The sequence below is a fragment of the Thrips palmi genome, unplaced genomic scaffold, assembly GCF_012932325.1.
Source record: "Thrips palmi isolate BJ-2018 unplaced genomic scaffold, TpBJ-2018v1 HiC_scaffold_16, whole genome shotgun sequence".
NCBI classification, from domain to species: Eukaryota; Metazoa; Arthropoda; class Insecta; order Thysanoptera; family Thripidae; genus Thrips; species Thrips palmi.
Window position 1 is genome coordinate 12804062 of NW_023144625.1, and position 27236 is coordinate 12831297.

A 27236-nucleotide genomic window follows, 5' to 3' on the forward strand; every position below is an offset into this window, starting at 1 on the left:
GATCGGGTGCTGGATAAGCTTGTACGGACTGGAAATGGAAAATGGGGCTGCAATACGGGCAAACGGGACATGTTATTGCCGTGCCTCTGGCCGTGCCTCTGGCTGTGCCTGTGGCCGTGCCGCCGTGCGGTGGTGCCGCTGGAAAGTGCACTTGCACGTGTGGCGTCACGCGCTCGAATTTCTCATACCAGCGCCAGCGAGACAGCGGGCTGAGAGCCGCTTTGGCCGATCTGCCTCTCCCTCTGTCGCACCGGCGCGGGACGCCCCGTGAGTGCGAGAGAGACAGAGCGACGAGAACGCCTCTCGGAAATCACTGTGCTGCTCCCGTTGGATGGGGGTCCCGCGGCCGCGCCGCCTCGGAAATCGGAAAGGCGCTTCGATTGGCTCGATCCCCGTCGATCTCGGCGGATCGATCGATCGTTCTGCGGGTGGGGTGGACTTGTCGGTCGTTTGGACGGACACGGCGAGTGTGGGGCCGTGGGGCCAGATGGTAATCTGGAATGGCCACCGCGGCGTCCATCTCGATGGGAGCAAGGACGCGGCCGCTGCCCGGTCTAGGTCTAGTTGCGGTGCAGGTTGCAGCGCGGCGGCAGGGCGACCTGCCCTCCGTCTGGGCGACGCGACGCGCAGCGCGAAGCAGCTCAAGCCTCATCGCGAACTTGCCGGACTCATTCGTCGCTCTGCCAGTGCAGGTGTGACAGCGACAGAGCGACGAGAAGGACTCTCGGAGCGAGTGTCCTGCCGGCCGGACAGGCCGGACCAGGTAACGCGTATCTCTGCTGGGTTCGGCGCAGGCGGGGCCCGGGTCCGCGTCTTGTTCAAAGTGTGCCTCATTAAGCTGGCGAAGCGCGCGTCGTTTCTAATTGGCTAATTTAGGTGGCGCAGTGCGCGCCGAACGGGTTCCGCTGCATTTCGGCGGCTAGGCCCGGCCGGGCGCGGCGGGGCGGGGCGGGGCGGGGCGCACCCGGCCGCCGTCCTAGGGGCGCCACTGTTGCCCTGGAAGTCTGGAAGTGGCGCGGTCGCTGATTTATGATGCGCTGCCGCTCGCGCTCCGTTCCCTCTGTCTCTCTCGCACGTATACGGGGCGCCGCACGAGTGCGAGAGAGACAGAGCGACGAAAGCACGCTTTGCAGTGTCCCGCCCGCATCGGCCGTGAAAGCGAGGCAAAGCCAGGCAGAGCCAGAGCCAGGCAGAGCGAGGGCCGGTCAGGTTAGGCCCTATTAGCGAATTAAGGGCTGATTTGTCTGGTTATTGATTCGACCTGCTCGGCGCTTCGGCGGGCTCGGTGCACGTGTGGTGCGTGGTGCATAAGGAGGTGCCTGCCTGGCTCTCTGTTTATTAGTCCACTCCACTTTCTTGCCGGCGAGAGCGATTCGCATGCGAGCAAGCGTGTCCGATCGACCGTGCGAGTCCGCGGACCGCTAAACGCCCTGCGCCGCCCTGCGCGCACTTTCAGTTTGCAAAGCCTTTTTTATAAAAAAAAAAAAAAAAAAAAATTCCCGTGTTTTTTGACGCGGATGAACAACGCAGCAAGCAGTCCTAGATTGCCATGCGTTTCGGCCTCCGGGGGCCGCACTGCCGAACTAGATCCGCGGGGCGGTCTTTTCGGCCCGGCCCGGCGACCGCACTGGACCGCACTGGACCTCACACGAGCGCCACCTCCCGGACGGCCCATTTGGCAGCGCGGTGATGATCATGTTCGGAATCCTGCAGACTGATTCCCGTCTCTCTCGCACCCGTGCGGCCAACCCCGCGAGTGCGAGAGAGACAGACCGCCATATTTTAATTTATTTCCCGCGCCGCCCATCGGAGGGTCCGCGGAGGCCGATGCGCGCCGCGCGCCGCCGCTCTCGTTTGATCGGACTTTCCCGTTCTGGAATCCGCCACTGGCGTGTGACACCGCCCTGTCTATGATGCACAATTCGCGGGGCCGGCGGATGGATTCTCTCTTTCTCGTCACGAGTGCAAAAGAGACAGGCGGGGCACCTCCCTCTACCACCTCGCGACCCGGACCATTCTGAAAATTGCAGGTTTACTGCGGTATCGTCGGGGTGTCGCGCGCGCGGCGTGTGTGTGTGTGTGTGTGCATGTCGATCCGCGCCGCCGTGCACGCAGGTGAAATTCGATGTCCTGCTTGGCGCGGCCGTGTGTGTGTGTGTGTGTGTGTGTGTGTGTGTGTGTGCGTGTGTGTGTGTGTGTGTGTGTGTGTGCATAACTGTGCGTGTGTGTGCGTCGTCAGTTTATCTCCAACAGGACACTGCCCGGAGTATTATGTAGTGTCGGGGAGAAAGAGGATTCCGGTCCGATCCGCGCGGGCGGCTTTGCTCATTATGCCTGGAGTGCGTGGTTGTGTGTGTGTATGTGTTATCAACGGGATGTTGATGTTTCTACCTTCGCTATTTCTTTTTCCACGGCCCGGCGAACGAACCGCCTTCTTTTGGGCGCGGTGCCTTTATCCAACGCTATGCGTGTGCGGAATTGAGTGGGACGGTCTTGTTGTTGTTTCCGGGGTTTCCGAGATTCGGCCACTTTTTGACCAACTTGGTCCGAAAATCGTTGCGGTCAGAGCCTAAATCGTTGTGGTCAACGTCTTCCCGATGCAGGGCATGAAAGAGTAGGGTCTTAAGAATACTAGGGCGTCGAGGGAAGCCTTTTACGGCAACTAGATTGGACACAGTGGCCGCCCAAAGTCAGCAAAATCAGCAAATTTCCGAGATTCGGCCACTTTTTGACCAACTTGGTCCGAAAATCGTTGCGGTCAAAGCCTAAATCGTTGTGGTCAACGTCTTCCCGATACAGGGCATGAAAGAGTAGGGTCTTAAGAATACTAGGGCGTCGAGGGAAGCCTTTTACGGCAACTAGATTGGACACAGTGGCCGCCCAAAGTCAGCAAAATCAGCAAATTTCCGAGATTCGGCCACTTTTTGACCAACTTGGTCCGAAAATCGTTGCGGTCAAAGCCTAAATCGTTGTGGTCAACGTCTTCCCGATACAGGGCATGAAAGAGTAGGGTCTTAAGAATACTAGGGCGTCGAGGGAAGCCTTTTACGGCAACTAGATTGGACACAGTGGCCGCCCAAAGTCAGCAAAATCAGCAAATTTCCGAGATTCGGCCACTTTTTGACCAACTTGGTCCGAAAATCGTTGCGGTCAAAGCCTAAATCGTTGTGGTCAACGTCTTCCCGATACAGGGCATGAAAGAGTAGGGTCTTAAGAATACTAGGGCGTCGAGGGAAGCCTTTTACGGCAACTAGATTGGACACAGTGGCCGCCCAAAGTCAACAAAATCAGCAAATTTCCGAGATTCGGCCACTTTTTGACCAACTTGGTCCGAAAATCGTTGCGGTCAAAGCCAAAATCGTTGTGGTCAACGTCTTCCTGATTCAGGGCATGACACTAGGATGTCGAGGGAGGCCGTTGGCCGCAATTAGATCGGACGCAGTGGCCGCCCAAAATCGGCGAAAACGGCTACTTTCGTCACTAGGACTCTTTGACCAACTTTGTGACGTTACTGGTCCCAAACCCGAAAGGCCCCGGCAGATTTTTCTGCCTGTCTGCCCTGGCCAGTCCGAGCCTGCGTGCTGGCTGGCCAGTGGGAGTCCGCGCCGCGTCCGTCTCGACTCGAAAATCCACGATAGAAATTCAAATAAAAGGAATTCAATTATCGAGACGGTCGACCGACCGACGGACGTGCAAGGCGGAGCAAGGCGGAGGGAGAGAGAAAGCACGCTGCTGTGGGAATCTCCGTCTTTGTCGTCGCGTATGAAATGATGATGGACGCAATGAGGGAGCGCGTGCGCATACATTCAAATGGAAATGGCCGTCTGTTTCGGAATATTTTTTTTAATTTTTTTTTACGAGTGCAGTGCGGTGGTGCAGTAATGCGCTGCGAGTGGGTGCGAAGCCATTTTCTCCCTCAGTGCAGTCATCTGGCGTGGCGTGCGTGGCGAGCAGGGCGCTACGGACGGCCAGACACACAGACACACACGAGTAGCGCAAGTGGCGCGAAGAAGCAAACTGCGAGATTTGCAGTGATTTGTGTCCGACGAGGCTGCAGCCCGGCTGCAGGTGTAGGGCTGTACACTGGTTGGCGTTCGGCGAGAGTGGAAGACCGAGCGGGGCGGCGGCGGGCAGTTTACTTGGTTACAATGCGGTGCGAACAGACCGCGGCCGCGGTCGCGGGCGACGGCGAGTCTGCCGGCCGCGACGGGACAAAAGTGTTGGTCGGGGGAGAAGAAACGTGGAAATTATCGAAGAGAGCGGCGAGGCGCTTGCCTCTTGGAGGCGGAAGGGGGAATCATTTTGCCGGCATGGCCGAGGCATGGCCGGGGCATGGCCGGGCCGGGCCCGTGGTGGCCGCCGCCCTGGCCGGCGCGGCTGGACCGTTGCTTCCCAGGAGCGGCATGGCGGCGTGTAGCAGTGTAGCAGTGCAGCGCCCTTGATGACGCCGTGGAAATGAAAATGGGCTCCCGAGATGGACTCGAGTTTGTTTTGTTGTTGTTTTTGCACACCGGCGCGTCGAGGTGCCGTGGGTGCGCGGCCTGGAAGACGGTCGCCCTGCTTGGCTCCGCTTGAAGCGGTGTCTTCGAAACGCGTTGACGAGAGCGACGCGTGGATTGGCGGCGGGGAAACAATGTCGGTGCGTGTGGCGCTTCCCTGCCGCGCTGCCGGTGGCACTGGTGGCGTGCCGAGGCGGCAGATTTATGGCCTGCTTGGAGGCGCGCGTGATGGAGCGCTGCGCCCGGCGGTCCGCGGCTTGGTCCGCCGTCCCCGTCGCGGTGCCGATTAATATCGACGGCCGCGTCGCCGCCACCAGAGGCTCCACACCGCGCGCAGGGCCTGCTCGGCCTGGTGGAGGTTCGGGCCCATTCGGGCCGCGGGGGCGGCGAGGTGCCGCGCTGGCGCGCCAGGTGGAAAGTGGTTGCGTGCGCGATGCGCGCGATGCTTGCGATGCGCTTGGAGTGACCCTTGCCCCGGGGACGCGCATCGCGCAGCGCAGAGCGCAGGGCCCGACGCCTTGCCTTCCTCCTTTCGCTTCCTCTCCCACACGCGGACGGGTGGGCGAGCGGCGGATGCACGGAGCGCGCGGGTTCGATCCCCGGCGGCGGCAGCTCGGTTTTGGCCGTGGCGCGCCGTGGCGTGTCGGCTGGCCTGTTTTCGGACTTGTTTTACGTCCCCATAATTAGTGGCGCGACATCCGGGCCCCGGAGCCGAGCCGAGCCGAGGCGCCCCGAAGCGCGGAGAAGACGAGGCGATAAAATCAAAGACTGGGAGGGGGGGGGGATGCCGGAGAGAAAAAACGAGTGGCAGCTGCATTGGCGGGCCGAACGAATCGGTGAAAACGACGTCACACGTGTCGTCCGGGAAATTAATAAGGAAACTGCCGTGCCTGCAGCAGGCCGCACACTGCCCTCACGGAGCGCCCCGTGGGAGCGACAGAGACGGAGCGATGAAAACGACTCTCCTGCCCGCGGCCACCCAGGATTATTGGTCGGTGCTGCGCGGTGCTGCGCGGTGCTGCAGGGCTAACGGCTCGGCCTGACGTAGGGCTGGAGGTGAGTGGCGCGATGACGGCGACGTTGTTTTGTTGTGGCGCCGTGTGAGGGACCGCCGTTGTGGGGCCGGCGCGGCTAAGGCGCGGCTATCGTCCGATAGCGCACCGTTTATTTTCTTTCCGACCGCCATGGCTTGGACGCCGCCCCTCTCGGGGTAAGTGGGCCTGCCTTCGGCCTGCCCGCCTCCCCCGGCTTCTCTCCCCCCTCCCTGGGGCCGCCGCTGGATCCGCCACTGTCCGGCCGGCGGGTAATTGTCTGGAATCGCTGCGACCGACATGTGAAGAAGAAGCGGCGCGGAGAAGCGAGCGAATTTGGTTGCGGTCGCGGCGGCACGGCTCGGTGCGGTGCGCGGCCGGCTGCACACTGAGAGTCGCTCTGTCTCTCTCGCACCCACACGCGGTGCCCCATGCGTGCGAGAGAGACAGCGGCGAAAAGGACTCTCAGTGGGCTGGAGCCGCATGGAGCGGGCGGCGACCACAGGTGAGCTACTTGTTGCCCTCCTCGGCCACTGCCTGGGTGAACGGCCCAGCGGCCCCTCGGCCCCTGGGGGCTGGAAGCTCACTGGCAGCACACTGGCAGCACGCTGGAAGCGGTCTGGACGACCTGGCCGGCGAGGTGAGGACCCCCCCGAGGCCGCGCGGGTCATCCCGGCCCGGACGGGTCTTGCTGTCCGCTACACTCTTTACCGTAGCAACGGGCGGTGGGACTGTTTGCGGGCCCGGCGCCTGGCCGGCCGGGCAGCGTCAGCGCGCCAGCACACCGTCAGCGCGGCGATGACGTCCAGCCTGCGGGCTCGCTGTCTCTGTCGCACTCGCGGGACGTGCACTATGGGTGCGAGAGAGACGGAGCGACGAAATGGCCTCTCGGAATCAGTCTCCTGATGAAGCATTGAAGGCGAAGACTTTCTCGCGGCCGAGAGGGCTTTACGGTGTGGGGGTTTGCCGTCGGTTGGGCCGCCACGCCGCCACGCCGCGGCCACCGGGACGACCGGCACGGGACCCGGCAGTGGCCGACCCGACCGGCAGTGTCGGAGGCGTCGGAGATATGAAAGTGAATGTGAACGTGAACGCGGATGCATGCGCCTCGGTGTGCCGGCCCAGCACGTGCAGTGCAGCACGTGTGTGTGTGGTACACGCGAAAAAAAAATGCTTTTAAAATGATTCTAAATCTACCCAGCAAAATGTTGAAACTTTGGCGAATAAATTTGAAAGAAGTTGTTTGTTTGTGGAACGCGAAAATGATGCCTGTCGCGCATGTTTCGCCCCCGCGGAAGCGGAACGGGGTCAGTGCAGTGCGCACGTCGCGCACGTCCGCGGATGGGCTGCATTCCGAGCGAATCGGGCCGCCTCTGCCGCCACGGCCCGGTCACTGTGTGTGCAGTGTGAGGCAGTGTACCCACCGGCCGGCGTACAGAGTCGGCGAGTCGTCGTCGACGCGTCCCTGCACACTGATTCCGAGAGTCGTTTTCGTCGCTCTGCCTCTCTCTCTCGCACTCGTGGGGCGTCCCCCACAGGTGCGAGCGAGTCGGAGCGACGAAGACGGCTCTCTGGTGAGGGTTTGCTACGTGGTGCATTAGGCGCCGTCGCGGCTCCGCGCAGGGAGAGGGACTCGGTCGGCACTATCACGCACTGTGCGGTCCGTGCGGTCCGGACCGGTTGGACGCCGGGCCGAGCCAGGCGCGGCGACAGTTCCTGAGTACGCGCTGCGCTGCGCGGCGCGGCGTGGTGCGCCGCAGTGAGTCACACTTGCAGCTGATCGGCTCCATTCCGTACGGAGGCTGGGCCGCTGGGGTCGTCGACCAGCCGGCCGGCCCAGGCCAGCCAGCCCTGCTGTCACTGCTATAAATAGCGGTGCGCCAACCGGCCCTCCTAGAGGGCTTGCCCCGGCTTGTCCAGCACGGCGGACCCCGCGAGGACCCTGCGAGGGTAGGCCACCGTCCGCCCGACGACGCGAGGGTAGGCCACCGTCCGCCTGACGACGCGAGGGTAGGCCACCGTCCGCCTGCCGACGCGAGGGTAGGCCACCGTCCGCCTGACGACGCGAGGGTAGGCCACCGTCCGCCCGACGACGCGAGGGTAGGCCACCGTCCGCCCGACGACGCGAGGGTAGGCCACCGTCCGCCCGACGACGCGAGGGTAGGCCACCGTCCGCCTGACGACGCGAGGGTAGGCCACCGTCCGCCTGACGACGCGAGGGTAGGCCACCGTCCGCCCGACGACGCGAGGGTAGGCCACCGTCCGCCCGACGACGCGAGGGTAGGCCACCGTCCGCCACGGGGAGGGCACCGCGCGAGGGTAGGCCACCGTCCGCCCGACGACGCGAGGGTAGGCCACCGTCCGCCTGACGACGCGAGGGTAGGCCACCACCCGCTGCGCTGCTGCTGGTGCTGTGGGCAGGCCGACGGGGTTTTCCCCGCTGCAGCGCCGCCGGGAGCGCGAAACGGCCGTAACGCCCTACGCTACTCTAAACAGACGGGCCGGCGTCTGCTGTGCGTCTGCCTTGCCTCGGCAACGACTGGCTGCAGCCATTCAAACAGAAATAGGCATAGCGCGAAACGCGAAACGGGGTCACGGGGTGGAGAGAGAGACTTCCATCTGCGCTCGCTCGGCTATTTTGGGCGCCAAAAGTGTCGGTTGCTGCCAGTGTGGTGGTGTGCCTGTCTTTGGCGATGCAGCGCCATGCAGCCATAGAGCGCCGCCACCGGCCGCCACTCGGCCCAGTTCGCGAGCGGGTCGCTGACCGGCCGAATCGGCAGGCTGTGTGTGTGTGTGTTTTGTGTTTGTTTTGGCGCTGCGGGGGGCGTGGCAGTGGCGGCGCGGGGGGTCCACTGCAGCCGACCGACCCGGACGGGCGCCGCGCGCTCGTTCCTTGAAGCATTACTCCGAAAGCTCTTTCCGTAATGAAGGAATCTGGCGAGCTGGTCCTCGCCGCGGGTGTCGCCGCGTTGTCCCGGACGTGCGGCACCGCCCATCGTGGAGGAGGAGAACAAGACCCACACCAAATAAGCCCCCTGCGCGGTTTCGGCCGCCTCGCTGCGTGCCACGGCCAAGGCGGCGTGCAGGGCGATGCCGAACAGTGCTTTCGTCGCAATCCATCGCTCTCTCTCCGTCTCTCTCGCACCCGAGCGGCGCAGTGGCGTCCGGTGCGCGTGCGAGAGAGACGGAGCGGGCCGCCAGGTACTTTATTACCGCAGGAAAGGAGTTATCGGGCGAGAACATCGGTGTCGCTCAGCGTGGCGCTGCCTGCCTGCCTGCCTGCCTGCCTGCCTGGCCCGCCAATTGCGGAGAAAGGATGCGTAATTGCCTCACTTCTTTCTCGTGGGATTACACGATTTTTATCCTCGGATATCTTGTTTTTGTTTGTGTTTTTTTTTTTCGTGCCGTGCTGTGAACATCCTTTGCGGACGTGTGCCTGGAAATTACACTGATTAGGCTCTGCCCGGCCGCCTCGAAAAAAAAAAAGAAAAGAAAAAAAGGTTTCTGCTTAGGGGTGCTTGGTGTCGCAATCGCCCTCCCTGCAGGTGGTTTAAAGGGCCAGGCCGCGCTGTGCAGACTGATTCCGAGCGTCGCTCTGTCCCCCTCGCACCTATACGGGACGCTCCGAGTGCGAGAGAGACAGAGCGACGACAGTGTGCTGTGACTGCAGACTGCGGTGTGCCAGGCCTATGGCCAGGCCTATGGCCAGGCCCCACGAGGCTGGGCTCTCCTTGGACGGCGTGTCTCTCTGGGGATATTTAAGGCCCTGGGCGCGGGCTGGGGCTCTGGAGGCTCCGCGGGCTGAGGCTGCGCGGGCTGCGCGGGACGACGACTCCAAGCATCGCGTTTTATCGATTTCGCCACGAGAGGTTTATTGTCGCTCGTCGGAAATGATGGCCTTCCCTTCCCTAATGAAAAGCCCCCATATCGGGCTGGGCGCGCGAGTGGGAGAGCGGTCGGTCGGCCCGGCCTGAAGGCTTGCCGGGCCCTGGCGCGGCTTGGCGGAAAGAGGCACGCTAACGCGCGGAGTAATTAGAAGCCGCTACCAAAAAAAAAGAAGTGTACTATTCAGATTTTGAAATGGCCGCACCGTCTCTCTCTCAAAATCACATCACTATAGCCTTCCGGCGAAACCAGAACGTAAACAAAATCAACGTCGTGGCTGTTACTTAAATTGTGTGAAATCGTATTTTTTTTCTTTCACGTTTTGTTTTTGTCGTTTTTTTTTTCTGCCGTTGTTGTACGCTGCTCAGACACACTGCGTCTAAAGGGAAAAGTACACGGCAAGCCGGCTGGGCCGGCAGGGCGTGTTGCTGGGGCAGGTCAGGTCAGTGTCACTGTGTGTATGGGATGCCATTGCTGGCTTGTGTGTGTGTGTGTGTGTGTGTGTGTGTGTGTGTGTGTGTGTGTCGCGCGCGTGCGAGGAGTAGTGTATGTCAGAGAGAAAGGTACGACCCCGTGCAGCGAGCTCGTAAGTCAAAGGTTGATGTACTGTTGTGATGTGCGAGTGTGTGCGCGCGCGTATGTGTGTGTGAGAAGGACGCGCAGTGAGTCTGCAGTGCGTGTTGGGGTAGATCCAGGTTGCTATAATGCACTGCCATAAACACACTGCTGGCCGACTCACCTGACTCACACGACCGCAACCGCCACACGCACACACACTCGCGAACCCACTGTTATTGAGATGGGGCCCTGGTGATTAGCGCCGAAATAGATGCATGCCGATATGGGCTTTTTCCCACGCGGCGGTGCTTGGCCAGGGCGGCCAGGGCCTCGGCGGTCTCGGCCTTGGCTGGCTTTGGCAGTGTCGCGGGGGCCGGCCGCCACCACGGCGCGACTGGGTCACACCAAACCGCTACCGTACACGCCAACAAAACAACCAACAACTTCATTTAGGGAAAGCACAGGGACTATAGAAATCCACAAGCGTGGATTTTCAAGGTGTGTGATGTGCGAAATCACACCCCTGTTCGGGCGGGCAGTAATAGGCTGGAAGGTAGGAAAGCTGGCCCTGCTTACAGGCAAAAAGCACCACTTCGCCCTCCGCTTAGCGACATGCTGGGCCGCGGCTGAACTGATGCAAGCAATAACATGGAGAACGGACACCTGTTTCCCCACACGCTGCCTGTCGGCGTGTCCATGTGTCGACGCTGGGCCGACGTGCGGCTGCTAGGCTACATATCACCGCCCGACGTACGCGAAGGCCCTATCCTCCGCTTCCGACGAGAGTCGTTTTCGCCGCTGTCTCTCTCGCACTCGTGTGGCGTCCCGTACCGGTGCGAGGGAGACGGACTCGGAATCGGTGTGCCGCTCTGCAGCCGCCCACTTGCATCCCGCGCCAGTTAGCGGTTGCTAATGGACCTGCCGATCCGTGGAGGGGAGGGGAGGGGGTAGCTGCCTGCCTGCGCCTGCCGCAGCCGCGGGGCTCTATAGTGTGGGCGCCGAATAGCAGCGCCCAGGGCCCAGGGCAGCGGTTCTCAACCTTTCTCGGCTCGCGACCCCAAATTTGTAGCCAAAAATTTCCGCGACCCCCAGGAAAAGTTTCGCGACCCCACGGGACCCCTCCTTTAGCATGCCACTGCGTCTGATCCGAGGCGGGCATTTTGCTCCCTCAACGGGCAATTGGTCTTTGGACCTTCCTTTAGCATGCCTCTGTTACGGAGTGCGATTATCAGTCTTAGTTTGGGGGCAGTATTGTCTCAAAGTTGGCCAAAACGCTCAGAAATGTCTTTGAAAAATCATGTTTTGGGTCGATTTTAAGCAGCCACTGCGTCTGATCCGAGCCGGGCATTTTGCTCCCTCAACGGGCAATTGTTCTTTGGATCTTCCTTTAGCATGCCTCTGTTACGGAATGCGATTATCAGTCTTAGTTTGGGAGCAGTACTGTCTCAAAGTTGACCAAAACAGTCACAACGGTTTTTCAAAGACATTTCTGAGCGTTTCGGCCAACTTTCAGACAATACTGCTCCCAAACTAAGACTGATAATCACACTCCGTAACAAAGGCATGCTAAAGGAAGGTCCAAAGACCAATTGCCCGTTGAAGGTGGACGAAATACCGCCTCGGGTCAGACGCAGAGGCTGCTTAAAATCGGCCCAAAACACGATTTTTCAAAGACATTTCTGACCGTTTTGGTAAACTTTGAGACAATACTGCTCCCAAACTAAGACTGATAATCACACTCCGTAACAAAGGCATGCTAAAGGAAGGTTCAAAGACCAATTGCCCGTTGAGGGAGCAAAATGCCCGCCTCGGATCAGACGCAGTGGCTGGTTAAAATCGGCCCAAAACACGATCCCAGCTACCTCGCCGCGTGCGACGCGTTTCCTCAACGGCCCTGTCTAAAAATGTAAATCTCACGCCGCGTCGAAACCTATTTGACTTGGGCGGCGCGGGGCGGCGACGCCGACGACCTGCTGCGGATGCCCCCCCGTCGGCGGCGTGTCGTCTGCTTTGTCGTTTTGTTGTTGTTTTGTTTTTTTCGGGTTGTTTTTGTTTGGCCCCGTTGTTGGCTGTCTTTTTGTTGTTGTTGTTGTTGCCACCGATTGGCATGCGGTTCGATTTGTGCCGTCCACTTTCGCCTTCACCTTTGGCCACTTTCGTCCATAGAGGCGGACGGTGTATTATCGTGCGTAACGCGGCGTGCCTTTGTCTCTGTCTGTCTGTCTGTCTGTCTGTCTGTCCGTCCGTCTGTCTGTCCGTTTGTCCGCGTGTATGTCCGTCCGTCCGTCCTTCCTTCCGGCCCGACCTGACCCAATGACTAATGCGTTGGGCGACTCGCACGCTGCGCCACGCTCCGCCCTTCGAGCCGGAAGCGTGTCGCACAAATGGCATTATATTATAAGGCGACCTGACGGCACGCTCACACACACACACACACACACACACACACACACACACAGCCGCACCACCATACAGTACAGTACAGCCACGAGATGTTGTAGTGATTCAATTTGCATGGCACTTCGAGAGCAAGAGCACGTTTTCTTTGCCATGGCTGCAGTATCCCAGTGTGTGTGCGTGTGTGAGTGGAGGAGCCTTGTCACGATGTCGTACACCTGTGTGATGGCTTCAATCAGTGGCTCGTCCCATGCCTGCCTGCATTTGCGGAGGCGAGCGGCCCGAGCTTGTGCGTGGCTGGAAGTCACTTGGGCCTTGAAGACAGCCGTGTGTGCGTCTGGACGAAGTGACGAAGTGTTTGCGCCCGAATGAGTCTGGGAGGAACCTGTTGCTGGAGTCTGCTGCAGGGCCTGGAGGGCGTCGCGTGGAGACGCGGCTGATTGCGTGTAGCCCGCGGCCTGATCCGCGCTGGAGCCGTTCTGGAGCCGTTCTGGAGCCGCGCTGAGATGAGCTGCTGTCAGCGAGTGCCGCGGGCTCGACGCGGGCTGCACTATGTGGCCATTTGGCGGCGGACGGGACGGCGCGGCACGGACCTGCTGCCCCGGGGGTGCCGGGGGCGGTTGTGGCCTGGTGTTGCGGTAGTGGGAGTTGAGCCCCTTGAGAATGCCACATGTAAATCGGCCTGGATTCGCTGCGAGAGAGAGAGAGAGAGAGAGAGAGAGAGAGAGAGAGAGAGAGAGAGAGAGAGAGAGAGAGAGAGAGCTGCTACTCCGAAATGAAAAGGCCTGGCCGCCCTTCCCATGGCGCGCCCAGACTCGTCCAGGCCCCGATGTTCCCGTGATGATACAGTGCTTGCTGGCCGGGCCTGGCCGGGCCTGGCGGGGCCCGACCCGACCGGCTGGCTTGAGTGGCTTGGCTCTATTTCCATGTCTTTGTGCTCTTGGCAATTACACACACCTCGCCATGCCGCGTAGCGGGTAACGGCTCAGCCCCGTTTACACACACACGGGCTTGGTCCGAAAAGCAGAGCGCCAGTCGTCCAAAAAAAAAACCACTCCAAACTTGTACATTTGTTGTTCTTCCGCGGGCTTGTTTGCCTTGGTGCATGCAGCGCGCGGCCTCGGTGTTCGGCGTGCAGCTGCCTGCATTGTGCATAGTGCGTGCGTGCTGCACCACTGCTGCACTTTGGGACCGCTGCAGCGCGCTGCGCGTCTGATGAGGACGGATGAGTTTCTCATACGGCCCGCCTTGCTCGGCCCCTCGGTGTGTGTGTGTGTGCGTGTGCGATGCTGGGCCGGGCTCGCTGCTGAATATTCAATCGGCCGTGCTCGCGTGCTCGCGTCCGGTCGGAGTGCGGTGCTGCTGCTGCGTCGCTGCGTTATCGCCCGGCCTGCATGGCCCGCATGGCCTACCTGCACCGCCTGCCGGACTTAGCGCCGCGGGGGTGCTCGACGGCGACCTGGTGTATGGACCGTACCGCTAGCGGGGCGCGACCAGCGGACTCATTCCGAGAGCAGCTTTCGTCGCTCGCCGTCTCTCTCGCGCCCACACCGTGCGCTCCATGAGTGCGAGAGAGACGGCCTGCTCATTAGTCGCGCAGGGCCGGCAGGGCGTCGTTGGCTGCACCTTTGTCGCCGAAATGGGCGCCGGCCCGGTTCGTCGTGGCCCTGGCACTGCCCTGGCGGCGTGGCGGTCCCCCCAGCCGCGCTGCACCGACCACGGCCCACGCCGGCGTGCACCTCCAGGGCGTGGCCGCCGTGTGGCCGCCGCGGCCTGGATGTGGGCGACGTGGAGGTGCGTCGGCCACGCTGCGCTCACGGCCCGGCCCCTGCAGTCGTGCCGTGTCGCCATGTCGCGCGGCGAGGCCCGCGAGCACCGGGGAGCACGCCGACGACGTGGACGACGACGCCGCCGCCGCGCCCCGGGTGCAGCTGGCTAGGCGTGGCTGCGGTGCCGCGGTGCCGCGGTCCGCAGGTGGCGGCGATGTGGGCGTGGCTGGCGCTGGGTCTGGCCGGGCTCGCCCTGCTGGCCCTGCTGGCCCTGCTCGCCCTGTCGCTGCTGCTGCTGACCTCTGTGCTCTTCTTGGCCGCGGTAAGGGCACGCCTCGGCGAGGGCGGGGCGCGCGTCGTGACTGCAGCGTCATGCCTAGCTTGGGCTCGTCACGGATTTGGCCGCGCGCGCCGCGCCCTCCGAGTGACTCCTCCGGACTGACACACGTGCGCGGCCGGCCGGCCGGTCCGTCCTGAGCCGCTGCTGCTGCTGCGACTGCGGTTGGGTAACGCTGCTATAAGTACCTGAGTACCTGTGCCGTCGTGTCACGCCGGAATTAATTTCACGAGCGGCAAGGCGGACTGAGGGTCTTTTTTCGTCGCTCTGTCTCTCTCGCGCTCGCGGTGCTCTCGCCGTGCAGGTGCGAGAGAGACACTCGGCATCAGCCTTGCGGCTGGCGTGTACCTCGAGCGGGTACCGGCCGCCTCCCGCGGCCAGCAAGCCAGCAAGCTGCAGTCGGCCCGCGGGGCACGGCGGGGCTCGGCGGGGCACCGTGGGGCCGGATTAGGCGTCAGGCGCCCGGATGGGGTATCTTCTGGCTGCCTCTGGCCGGCTCTGCTGGCTCTGCCGGCTCGCCGAGGCCCCGGAATGCACCTGTTCGTTTATTATTTTGTTTTGGCGCGAGTGAGGTCACAGCCTCACCGGCTTCCGCCGCGGTTGCGTAAGGCCGGGCGTAACGCCGCATGTGCGTATTCGCTGCTGTCTCTGTCGCTCTCCGCGAAGCGTACCGTATGGGTGCGAGAGGGACAGAGCGGGTCCGGACGTGGACGTCCAGACGGGCAGAGATTCTGGATAAGGGGAGGGAGGTTCGCTGGTCGTCGGTTTTTCGTTTTACGTCTGCGGCTGCCCTGCGCCCTGCCCTGCCGCGCTGCCTGTCCCGCTGAATGACGGCGGAGGCAAAGAAGGTGGAAAAACAGCGGAAAAACAAAAACAACTATTCATTAGGTCAATGCACCGGCCGTGGCGAGCCTTTAAACGATAATAAAGGGTAAAAGAAGACCGGCCCAACTTAACAACTCGCCTGCAAATCCTTTGACTGAGCTGCAGTAAATTGCTTTTTGTTGCGAGCCGAACAGCCGGGACGAAGGGGGGCCGAGTGGAGCCGAGCCGAGTCGAGCCCCGATGAAGACGTTGGCCGGTGCAGCCGGGCGTGGCGTGGCGTGGCGGCGTGGCCCGTCCCGGCTAGACCAGCTAGACTCCGCCACACCTGTCGCACGCGCGTGTCTGACGGCGTGGCGGCGCATGGCGCGGCGCGCTGTCTCACTCTGTCCGACTCTGTCACGCGGCATCTACCCGCCCGCCGCCAGCCTGCCACCACGCGCGTGTCTGTGCGTACACTGCCAAAAAGAAACCGGGGTTGTGGGGAGAGAAAGACAGAGACAGAGGGGGCCATCATAGTCGCTATGGGCTGCTAATTGACGGCCTGATGGTCGTCTTGATGGCCGTCGTGTCAGTAGCGGGCGGAAATTGGAGCCGCGGTCCTGTTGCTCGACGGCGACCTGGCGACCTCTGCCTTTTGGCCTCTGCTGGCCTTTTGAGCCCTCTGCCTCTGCTTGGCCTGCCTGCCTTTTGGGCTGGCTCCTGTGAGCTCGCCTTGGCCTCTGCCCTGTGAGCCTCTGCCTTTTGGCCTCTGCCTTTGGCGGGGGCGGACGGATTTAGCCGGCGACACTGTGTGCCCTTCCGGAAGGGAGTGAAGGGGGCGGGGAAGGGCTCTCGCGGCAGAAGAGTCCCATTTCGGCGACGAGGGCCGCGAGGGCCGCCTGCTGCTGCTGCACTGCCACCGCTGTGTTTCCGGTTCGAGAAGCGCCGTGTGTTTACGGAACAAGGGCGGCTCCGCCTTGGCAGTGTGGGCGTGTTTCGCAACGCGCTCTGTCTCCCAGGCGTACGTCATTCGTCTCGGCGGCCAGCGCGCTCATTACGAGTGCAGCAGCGCTTTCCGCCGAAATGGCGCGAAAACGAAAACGCGCATGCGAGCCGTTTTGGCCTTTCGGGGAGGGCGTCTGCGGCGGCGTGGCGCGCGGATTGCGTCACGGCGGCGTCGACGGCGTCCTGGGCCGAGCGGGGGGCGGGCCTTCGGGCGGGCCGACGCACAGGAGACGTGCATCTCGATGCCTATCTCGATATCTCGATCTGTAAGCGCTGCCGTAAAGACGCGATTTACGGTCCGGGCCACCGTCTGGTTGTTGATCGGGCACCTCGTAGCCTCGCCTCGTCCGGGGCGCATTGAAAAGCAAACTACTTGGCTGAGTAATTGCCCCGTAGGCCAGACCCTCCGTGGGTGCGCGTCGATCGGACTTTGTAAATCAGAGCCTTGGCCGGGCTGGCTCGGCTTGCTCTGTGCTGTGGTTCACTCTCCCGAGAAGTGTGGGCGGTTTGGGAGCGATCGACCGACATGGGCCCGTAAATGGGATTGAAATTTATGCACGCGGGCCGGCCGCGTCGTCATCGGAAGAAAGCCAAGACGGCCGGCCTTGCCCGGGGCACTGCGGGCACACTGCAGGGCGCCGCCACGACGGGGGGCGCGTGCGTCTGGCGCCAGTGTACCCCCACGATGAACGTACAGGGGTGCGGCCATCGCGCGATGGCAGCCGAAATTTTGTCCCTGGTGGCCGTTTCGCGGAGACTTGGGGCCTCTTGTATGGCGTTGACAGTGTACTTACTCCCGGCTACCGGCGACGTGGTGGAGCACGCCGCGGACACGTCACGGACACGCAGCGGACACGGCGACGGCGTGTTCCATCATCGCCTTTCTCCGGCTCTGCTTTTATAAATCCGGCGACGACGAAGGCGATTTGATCGATGGCTTGTTCGGCACCTCCTCTTCTTCCTCTCTCTCTCTCTCTCTCTCTCTTGTGTGTGTTTGTGTGTGTGTGTGTGTGTGTGTGTGACGGACTGCAGCAGCCTGATAAGCCTCGTCGAGCAGTGTCGCCTTTCCAATTAAAATGTTGCCTCGCGAATTGGCTTCTCGTTTGATTGGCGCGTCCGCCCGCCCGTCGGCCAGGTAATCGCCCAGTGGCGTGGTTCCGCAGCTTTGCTGGCTCGGGACGTACTCACTCGGAGACGAGGAGGGTGGCGGTGGGACAGGCTGCTGGCTGGACGCGGGGCGGGGCGGGGCGGGGCCGCGGGGTGGAGGGAGCTAGGTCCTCGCGCGGAGGTCCTTCACCTCTGGCGGATGTCGCGGTCTAAACTTAGTGCGGGCACGCGCGGTGCGGTGCAGTGCCTTTGCAGTGCCGTGCCGTGTGTGGCTCGGCGCGCTGCTGCACTTCGACAAGTGCCTAACGCTGGTTTGATTGGGTGCGGACGGGCGGGCCCACTGACCGGCAAGGGGGGGCGGGGATGTGTGTTCAGTCAGGGGGATGACTCAAAAGCTGTGTAGCTGCAGGAGCAAAGTTGGACTCGTTGCCCACTGGGACGGCGACGCCCCCATCGCCTCCACGCTGGATCCGCACCTGTCAAGCGATGTCTTTCTGCCGGCGTTTTATTTTTTTGCTGTCACCGTTGTTGTTTTTCGCGCCGCCGGGGTGGCGGAGGCCGCGGAGGCTGCCAATGGCACGTCACGGATCGGGTTTCGCGTCGCCGCTGTCTCTCTCGCACCCCCACGGGGAGTGGGGGGAATAGGCCGGTGACCCCACCGGCATCTCGTGCTGTATGGTGGTCGCCCCCGACCGACGGAGGGTTTTTTGCGGAAGGGAGACGCCCGCCTCGGCGCGCCGCCGGTCCAGGTGGCGGCGGTGCCCGGGGGGCCCGGGTGAAGTGAAGGGGCGCAGCGCGAGCGACAATGCAATTAATCGGGAAGGCTTTGGCCGCTTGCCCCCGTGGGGTTGGGCGTGCGGGGCGAGCCTCGCTTTTCTAGTCGCGGGGCAGGCCGGCACGGGGCCGCCGCTGTGCTGCGCGCGACGGGAGGGCGCGCCTTCCGCGCCTTGCCCGCCTTGCCGGTCTCGTTTGGAAAAGGCCGCGCAGCCCCGCGGCTGGGCCTCCGGCCTCCTCCCCGCGGCCACGGCCGGCAGGGCTCGCGCTGGTCCGCGCGTGGGGCGCCGGGGACCCCTCCGCCTCTCTTTTCCCCGCCCTCCCGGCCGGGGGGGGAAAAAAAATTGGGGGAGGGGCTGGGTTTGGCCCCGCTCCCGCCGGGCCGACGGGCCGCCGGGGGGCCGCCACGTCCGCCGTCTTCGTCCTCGGCGGATTTCCGCCCCCCCCCGCACGGCCCCGCGGTGGTGTTGCGGGTAATGGTGGGAAAGCTCCGCCCCTCGCCCCCGGGGGCCCCCGGGGGCGGGGAACGGAAAAACCGCGTCCCGGACGCCCGGCGGGCTCGCCTCTCGGGAAAGGGCCGCCGCCCGGCGCCGCGGCCCCGGCGCCCCCGGGACCGATGCCGCGGCGGAGGGCCTTTTGCTTCTTTTTGGGGAACCTCCCGGGGGCCGAGGGGGGGATGGGGCCGCCCCCCCCGCGCCACGCCCTCCGCCGTCTCGGCCTTCCCGGCCTCCTCCGCCGGGTACTCGATGAGCCGACGGCCCGCGCCAAAAGCGGCCGCGGCGATGTGCAGTCGCTCCGTCGCGGAGCGTTGCGGACCCGGTGCGAGAGGGACACGCGCGGACAACGAGTGCGTGGACTTGTAGTGCCGGACGGCGACTAGCGGGCCGAGTGAGTCGGCGACTTTGAAATCCGGTACGAGTACGGAGGACGGTCAGGGCGGACTGCGGGTTGCCGTGTACCTGTTAGGCGGCCGCACCGGCCAGGCGGCACGCGCCGGCCGGGCCGGGCCGGGTCGGGTCGGGATGCACCGTTCGGTGTCCGGGACGGCCGGGACGTCGCGGACGTGCTGCAGGGGTGGCCGTGGTCATGGCTGGCGCGGCCGAGGCGCTGTTGGGGGTCCTAGAATGGGCGATGGGCCGGCCGGTCGGCCACCCGATCCCCTTGGACCGGTTGCTCGGACCCTTGGCGTCGGAGTGTCGTTGTCGTCTGCCCGGCCGGACCATGCGGGTGGCACTGGCGCTCCCCCGGCTGGCTGGCCGCGGTGTGGTGGCTATTTGCTCCGGCCTGGCGGCATGGCCGTGCCGGGCCCGCCGAGGTGCTCGCGGAAGTACTCGGGGGACTAGGCGGGGACTTGAACCGCGACGCGCTTTGCATGTCGTGCGATGCGGGGACCGTGGGGGCGCCAGGGTATCGGCCGCGGTCGCCTCGCCGTGCCGCGCCGTGTTACGTCGTCAAACCTGGCGCTTTTTCTCGCCGGAATGCCTGGCCGGCCCTTCGCGATGAAATATGGCGGTGGAGGCACGGCGCGGAAACACGGGTGGGTCCCGCGGCGTCGCTGGTTCTCGAGCCGAGCCGCGCGTCGTCGCCCGGGCCCGGGCCCAGCCTAGCCGGGCCTAGCCCACTCCGACCGACATTGAAGAAAGTCTCAAATTGCAGGTCGGCGTCGTGGAGGCGCCGCGCCGCGGGCCGCGTGCCGAAGACTCTCTCGATGACGCCTCGCGACGCTCGCTCTGTCTCTCTCGCACTCGTGGCGTGTGCCGCGAGGCTGCGAGAGAGACAGCTGTCGCGCCCACCGCGTCCGACCAGGGCACCAAGCCGCACCGAAGGCTCGGGAACCTCGGAAACGCCGAACGCAAACGCCGCCAAAGGCCCGGCCCGCCGGCCGACGGCAGCCTGTCGGGTGCTGTCGGCTTGTGCCAAGTCGCTTCCGAGGGGCCGTTTGGTCGCTCTGTCTCTCTCGCTCCCACGCGAGACGCCCCGTGAGTGCGACGGAGACGGGGCGACGCCGCGACCACCGCTGCGCGCTGCGTGTGTGGATTGGACGGATTATGCGCGTGGCTGCGGCGGCGCGGCGCTGCGGCCCGTTTGAGTTATGGATAGCCCGATCCGATTCTTGGCTAGGCGCCGCTAGGCGCGAGTCACTCGTTCTTTCGATGTTTTTTTTTTTTGGCGTTGAGTATCTGATACTTTCGTCTGGGTATCCTATCCACACATACACACACGCACGGAAAAAAAATAAAACCTTCCTCGTTGCATCACGACCGGGATGTTATAGATGCCTCGATGGTTCAAAGGGCACCGACGTCATGTTTTAAACAAGGCGCGCACACTAGTAAAAACTCTCGGCCGCCTCTGTTTTATGGCTTTTGAATTCCACCCCGCCGCGGTTTTGCCGATCTTTTCTTTGCCTTCCCTAATTGCCGCGGCGTTTGCGCGCGCGCGTGTGTGTGCGTGTGTGTGTGTGTGCCGCATTCCAGCGGGCCCCTTTATTTGCAGTGGCGCTACCGCCTGGGCTGGCCGGCGCTGGCTGGCGCAGCGTGGCGCTGCATTGGTGGCATCGGATCGGATTGTTCGCATTTGGTCATGGTGCGCGCCGCGTTGGTGGCGCCGCGTCGCCGTCGCCGTGGTGGCGCTATGGTAGTAGCGCCGTGGTGAAAGTCCGCCCCGCACACACACACACACACACACGTGTGTTGTCCCTTTGCCCTGTCGCGTCCTGTGCGGTCATGTCCGTCTGGACTTCCCTGCCGCGAGTCGCCGCCTCGGAGAGGGGGGGGGGGGGGGGGGAGGGAGAGAGAGGGGCGTGGGTGTGCGAGAGAAGGAGAGAGAGAGGTCCATAAATCGCGTCAAAACGCTTGGCGTTTGTTCCCGAGACGGGACGCGAGAGGGGCCGGAAAAGAGCGCGAAAGTGATGTCGTGCCGTGTCGTCTGCGTGATGGAAGGCGTTTGCCGTGTTTCAGTGCGCGCGCCGCGCCAGCGCGAGGTTCGATACCTCTCAAACTGAGCCCATTCTTAATTTTTGTATTTTTTTTATTTTTTTTGACCTCGTGGCGAGCGCGGGCCGTGGTGGTGTGGCTGCGGTCGGAGCCCCTCGGGGACTGACGGACTCACTCGGACGGACCGCCCCGCCGCTGTGACTGTGACGTGACTGGACGCGATCGGCTTGCGATGCTATCTGCCACATGGCTGCCCGATGGACTGTTGTGATGCGCTGTCCGTCCGTCCCCCCCCCCCCCCCCAAGCACACCCTCGAAACCTCACCTTACTAACCATGCTGGGCCTTACAAAGGAACTAATTTGTTTATCACAGTGTTTCGAGCAGACATGAAGCCGACCAATAATGAGACTTCATAATTTACAAACTCATTCTTCGTTCAACGAAATAGTTTGTACACCTTCCGTATGCTCAAAATAATTCGTGAGGTGCGCCCAGCTGCCCTAGCAGACAGCCCTGCTCCCCGCCGTCGCCGTGGGCGGGCGCGCGGCGCGGGCGGCATGTCCCGAATTTCAAACTGGGGGTTGGAAGTCGGTTCGCGAGGCGGGGGGCAGGGTGCGCGCTCGGCGTGTCACGTGTGGGCTTCTGTGCGGACGGCACGGGGACGGACGTGCTGGGCGTGCTTCTTGAGGACGGTCACCTTGGCCGTGACGCTCGCAGTGTAGCGCCCCCGTCGCCCCGCCGGCCCGTCGGCCAGCGAGACACGCGCGTGCAAAGTGCGCCCGTGCGTCATGCAGTGGCCAGGAGACACACACACACACACTGTCTTTCCCTCTATGAATTTATAACTCATATTGGAAAGATAGCCGCAAGGTATAACATACATAGTAGGCGTCTCGCGTGAAATATCGTAGCGACGTTTTCAACTTTTCCCCCACTTTTTCTTTCGTCTCGGTAACAATGTGGTTGTTGTTGTGTGGGGCGCACCGCCCGCGTCGCCAACACCTCCTCTGCCGTCCCACAACAGCAGCAGACTGACTCCGAGAGTGGTTTTCGTCGCTCCGTCTCTGTCGCACCCACACGGCACGCCCCGCGAGTGCGAGAGAGACGGACGCAGTACCGCGTAACGGCCACCTCGTCGAGGAGTCGCGGCCCGTGTCATTACAGTTTTTTTTTCCACGGGTCCTAAATGGCGTTTTGTGTCGCGTCCCCTGGGCGGGGTCCCGGCGAGGGGGTCCCAAAGAGAGGGGTCCTAGAGAGGGGGTCCCGGAGGGGTCCCGGAGGTGTGGTTCGGCGGCGTGACTGTGATTTGGGCCGCCGGGCCGCGTGCATCGGCTCGTGGCGCGTTGCCGCTTGTCGCGTAAAAAAGGGGAGGGGGTTGTCAGCGAGGAATTTGGACTGTCGCTTTCTCTGGGTCCCTTTTCGTCCTTCCCCCGCCCCCCGGCCGCCGGAACCGATCGGGGGGCAGCGACGCGGAATAATGCAAGGTGGCTGTAGGATGATTCCGGGACTCGGTTTCGTCGCTCTGTCTCTCTCGCACTCATGGGGCGTCCCGTGCAGGTGTGAGAGAGACAGAGCGACGAAAACGACTCTCGAAATCAGACTGCTGTTCGATGCACGGCAAAAATAAAATTCCAATGAAGCCACTTGCTGATTATTGAATCAACCGAGGGGGGATTAAGCTGTGACAGGTGTTTTCTTTTTTCGCGTGCGATTCCGCGTACGCGAAGGCGGCCGCCGAGGCGTGGCCCGCAATGCCGCTATATCGGTCATCTCTAATTGTCGCCGCGTGTTCGTTAGCTTGTCCGCCCGTCTTCTCGCCGGAAGAGTCACCGACGAGTCACTGACGTTTCACTGACGGGTCACTGACGAGCCTTTGACGGGTCACTGACGAGCCACTGACTAGTTACTGATGTGTCACTGACGAGTCACTGACGGGGCGGCGCGGACTGATGACTTGATTGAGTCGCTTCGGAGGGGATGGCCTGCCGCACCGCACCGCTCTGTCCGGCTGGTCCGGCCTAGAGACCTAGAGGCTGACGGAGAAGCGCGGGCGCCGTCGCGCGCTGGCGGCCATTTTGTCTGGGCCGGCCCAGAGGGGAGCGGGGAGGGGACAGGGAGCGGAACGGAGAGCGGTGCGGTAAGGTGGGGCCAGGCGGAGCGCAGCAGACAGACCGAACAGTTTTTCGGCCACAGCTCGAAAACCGTTCAAGTTAGAGTGGTACAGTAAGCGAGCCGATTGTAGCTTGTACAGAGACCTACAATCGGCTCGCTTACTATACCCTCTTATCTAGAACGGTTGGAAGCTGTGACCGAAAAACCTTCTCCAGCCGTTAAGTGCGTGGGCCGCCATTTTGTCTGGAATATGAGACAGCTCTCCGGCCGCGCGCGGGGAGTATGAGAAACTGTTGGTGCGCTTATCGGCGCCCGCGCTTCTCCGTCAGTCTCTAGGTCTCTAGTCCGGCCTGCCGGCCCGGATGACAGCCGGCCTGCGCTGCGCTGCGCCGTGCTGCTGTCCGATCCGAACCGCCGAACCCCGTCCAGGATGGATGGCTTCGGCTCGGCGGCGCTAGAGGCAGCGACACTGGTGGAAAGACGAGACGAATGAGATTTCGTTTGACCCGCTTTTGCGCCAAAGAGGATTCCGGAGAAGGGCTCCCGCGAGGACCGCGCGCGTTCGTGTGTGTGCGTGTGTGTGTGTGTGTATGTGTGTGTGAGAGAGGGGGGGGCGCTACGACTTTGAATGGCATTGAATGCTGCATTGAAGGCGCTGGGATAAACCAGGCAGTCCGGCCGGCCATCGCGACGTCGTCAAAGGGAGAAACGATCTGACGAGGTGCACGTCCCCGACGACGCCCTGGCCGCCCCGCAGACTGATTCCGAGAGCCTTTTTTCGTCGCGCCCTCTCTCTCGCACTCGTGTGGCGCCGCCTGGAGGTGCGAGCGAGACGAAAAAGGGCTCCGAGTGTGCCGACGCCGCCCGCCTGCGCCGATCTCCATCATTTGGTGTAGGCTGCGTGGCCGGGCCGCCTCGCCGCGCGCCTGGACGTGTTGCACCATTTTGATGGCCGCAGCCAGCTGATTCCGAGAGTCCCTCTCGTCGCTCTGTCTCTCTCGCACTCGCGGAGCGTCCCGCACGGGTGCGGGAGAGGCTCTCGGAATGGGGCCGCGCCGCCGCTGGCCCACGGGGCCCACGGGGCCCATCAAGCAGGACCGGGGCCTAAGTGCATTCCGCCCGCCGTGCAGCCTTGCACCGCCGAACTGGACGAGGTGGCCGAGGCGGGCGACTCGATGAGGCTCGGCTTTCAGAGAAAGTAAAAGTGGCCGCCAACAGAGAAAGGGCATCGGGCTGGCCCGGCCGGGGCGGGCCGGGGCGGGCCACGGGGGCGTCGGGGCGCATTGTGAGCAGGGCCGGGCAGGGCCGGCCAGGCCCGGGCCAGGACGTCTCTTGGGCCCCTTGACATTTATGAGTGATTGTCCGACACGCCGGGCTGCGCCGGGCCAACAGGGCCTGGTGGGCCAGAGGCTCCAGGCGCCAGGGATGCGGTGGGAACAGCCAAGGCGCAGCCAAGGCCGACCTGGAAACCGTTTTGTCAAAGTGCGCGCTCGCCCGCGTTCCGGTCGTCCCGGGCAACACTCTCACACACGGAACGACCCGTTTTCAGCACCGGCTGGAAGAGTGCGAGAGCGAGAGAGACCTGACAGGCCTGGCAGTCATGCACGGGCCTGTCGCGCATTTATCCGGCGACCCACTCGATTCCCGACGACTGACGAGGCGAAGGCCTCGCCGCGCGGGACGCGTCCTCGACCGGGTTTGGCCGTCCGGCCTGGACGTCTGGATCTGGACGTCTGGATCTGGACCGATCTGGATGACGGCTCCTCCAGCGATGCGAGGCTGCGAGGCGCCGCGCTATCTCCAGGCAAAAGCAGCAAAAGCTGGAAAAGACGGACTGGGGCGGAACGTGAGTTATTGAATCGCCTTGCTCGCGGCACTGCCCGACTATCGCCCGCGGCCCTCCTCGTCGCTCGGCCTCTCTCGCTCGCTCTCCCGCACGGGGCGACAGAGAGAGAGAGAGAGAGAGAGAGAGAGAGAGAGAGAGAGAGAGGCGGAATCAAAGTGCTGCCCCACATTTTCCTCTGCGCGTTTTCCCGCTCTGCCGGCCGGAGTATAGTGTAAGGTTGGCCCTCGGGCCCCGGGCCTCTGGAGGCACACGGCGCGGTGGGAGGCTGCGAGCCTAGCTTGGCCGAGCCTGCCCGCCGCCTTGCCGCGTCTATCGGGGGAGTAGTGGACGGACCCCAAAGGGAAGCGTGCGAAATGTTTGGCCAGCTTTCTCCACGCCGCGCATGTGTGTGTGTGTGTGTGCGTGTGTTTGTGTGCTGGTGCGCGTGCAAATGTGTGCCCACCTCCCCCGGCGATCCAGAACCACTAGTAGCACTCCGCAGTATGCATCGCGTTACTAGCCTCGACTGTCTCGACTGCCGGGGAAATTGAATGCACGCAACAGTGGGCTAACTGTGACCAAGAGAGAGAGAGAGAAGACAGACAGGTTGATGATATGCGCGGGGAACGCGGGCGCTGGCCAGTAAAGTGTCATTGACGCCTTTTACTGCATCCTTTCCCGGCGTGCGCTCGTTCGCGGAGGCCGTGCTGGCCCAACAAACCACTCACTCCAACCTGCCTGCCTGCCTGCCTGCCCGGCCGTCCGGTCTGCGAATAAGAAAATGGCGCAGCGGTCCGGGCGATAGGCAGATAGGCTTTGATAATGAGCGCCTTTGCCTCGTTTCCGCGCGGGCCTCGCCTGCCGCTCTCTCTCTCTCGCACCCCTGCGGGCCGCGCCGCGAGTGCGAGAGAGACAGAGCGACTCTCCGGAACGAGCCCGCTGCGTGCGCAACGGGAACCGCGCCGCCCTACTCCCGGCCCATATTGAACAGGGCTGTGCCCGGCTGGGCCGCCGCGATGTTCGAAAAAAGATTTTTCTCTTTGTTCTCGGGAGTCGCTAACGGGGCTCCCGAGTCGGAGACTCGCGCGGACAGTGTTTTTGGCGGGGTGCGCGCGGGAGTGTTGCTGCGAACACGACCGGGGAGGGGCCGGGCGGTGCCCCGGGGCCACGCCGCCACGCCGCGGCCGTGACGGGCAGCCGGTGCAGCATGCAGGATGCGGGATGGGCGCGGACGGCTCGGTGCGATGCGCGGTGCGCGATGCGATGCCGCCTTGGCGAAAATGAGATTGGCCGATAGGCGTCCACGTCGCGGTGCTGGCGGTGGTGTGGCCGAGGGCTGGCCGGGCAGGTGCGACGGATCGGCGATCGCTCGGGGCGTCCGCCGGCCTGACGGCCCGACGTGCGCGCCTCTCGGTTTTATGGCACTTATCGGCGGGAAGGGCGGCCCCGTCCCGTCCCGGTCCCTGGAGCCTGGCCGCGGGAAGCGGAGGCGCGCCGAGACGTCGACGGCGCGGCGGTGCGCTCGGAGACTTGAAGCCCGAACGCCTGCGGGACTCGGGGTGGGCCGGCCCGCCGAGCACGCCGGCGCTGCAGTGTTGCCTACCCGGCCGACGGCAGGCGCTTTCACCGCGAGGGCGACCGCGCCGGGCCTTCCCGTTCCGCGACGCTGCGACCCCGTGGCTGGCCTGCCCGGCCCGCATGACCCGTACGGTAAACGGGAGTGAGAGGGAGGCGGCCCGGCTGGGTTTCCCAGTGGGTGCTGCGCAGTGCTGCGGTGGCGTGGAGGCTGAGCGTGGACCGCGCCGCGCGTTGAGGTCTCCGAGTCTCCGGCCAGTGTAGTGGCCGAGAGCATGCTGCCGCTGGGCAGCGCTCCGGTGCGGTGGGACCATTAATCCCCCGCGCTGACCAGCCCCGCCCCGCCCGGCCCCGCCCCGCCGCGAGGTTCGCAGGTGCGAACGGGGCCTTAATGGTGTCGCCGGGGGGTCTTCATATGTCACTGTTGTTGGGTTGGCTGCTAGGAGAGAGAGAAGCGGCAGCCAGCCAGGCAGGCGGGCAGCTCAGTCCCCTGCAGCTTGTGTTTTTGTTTTTCTTGTTGGCATATTCGCTTTTTCCTCTTTTTACGGTGAGGTGAGAGACTCGGTATTCAGAACGAAGTGAGGCAGCAGGGGAATGATGGGGTTTCGCTTGAATGGGTG

The 27236-nt window shown here is 63.4% G+C and overlaps 1 protein-coding gene across 1 annotated transcript in view; it reads left to right on the forward strand.

Annotated features, from left to right (window-relative positions):
* LOC117643183 (unconventional myosin-XVIIIa-like) overlaps positions 1-27236 on the forward strand; it is a 77379-nt gene that overhangs the window by 19301 nt on the left and 30842 nt on the right. The gene's annotated exons all lie outside the window — the stretch shown is intronic.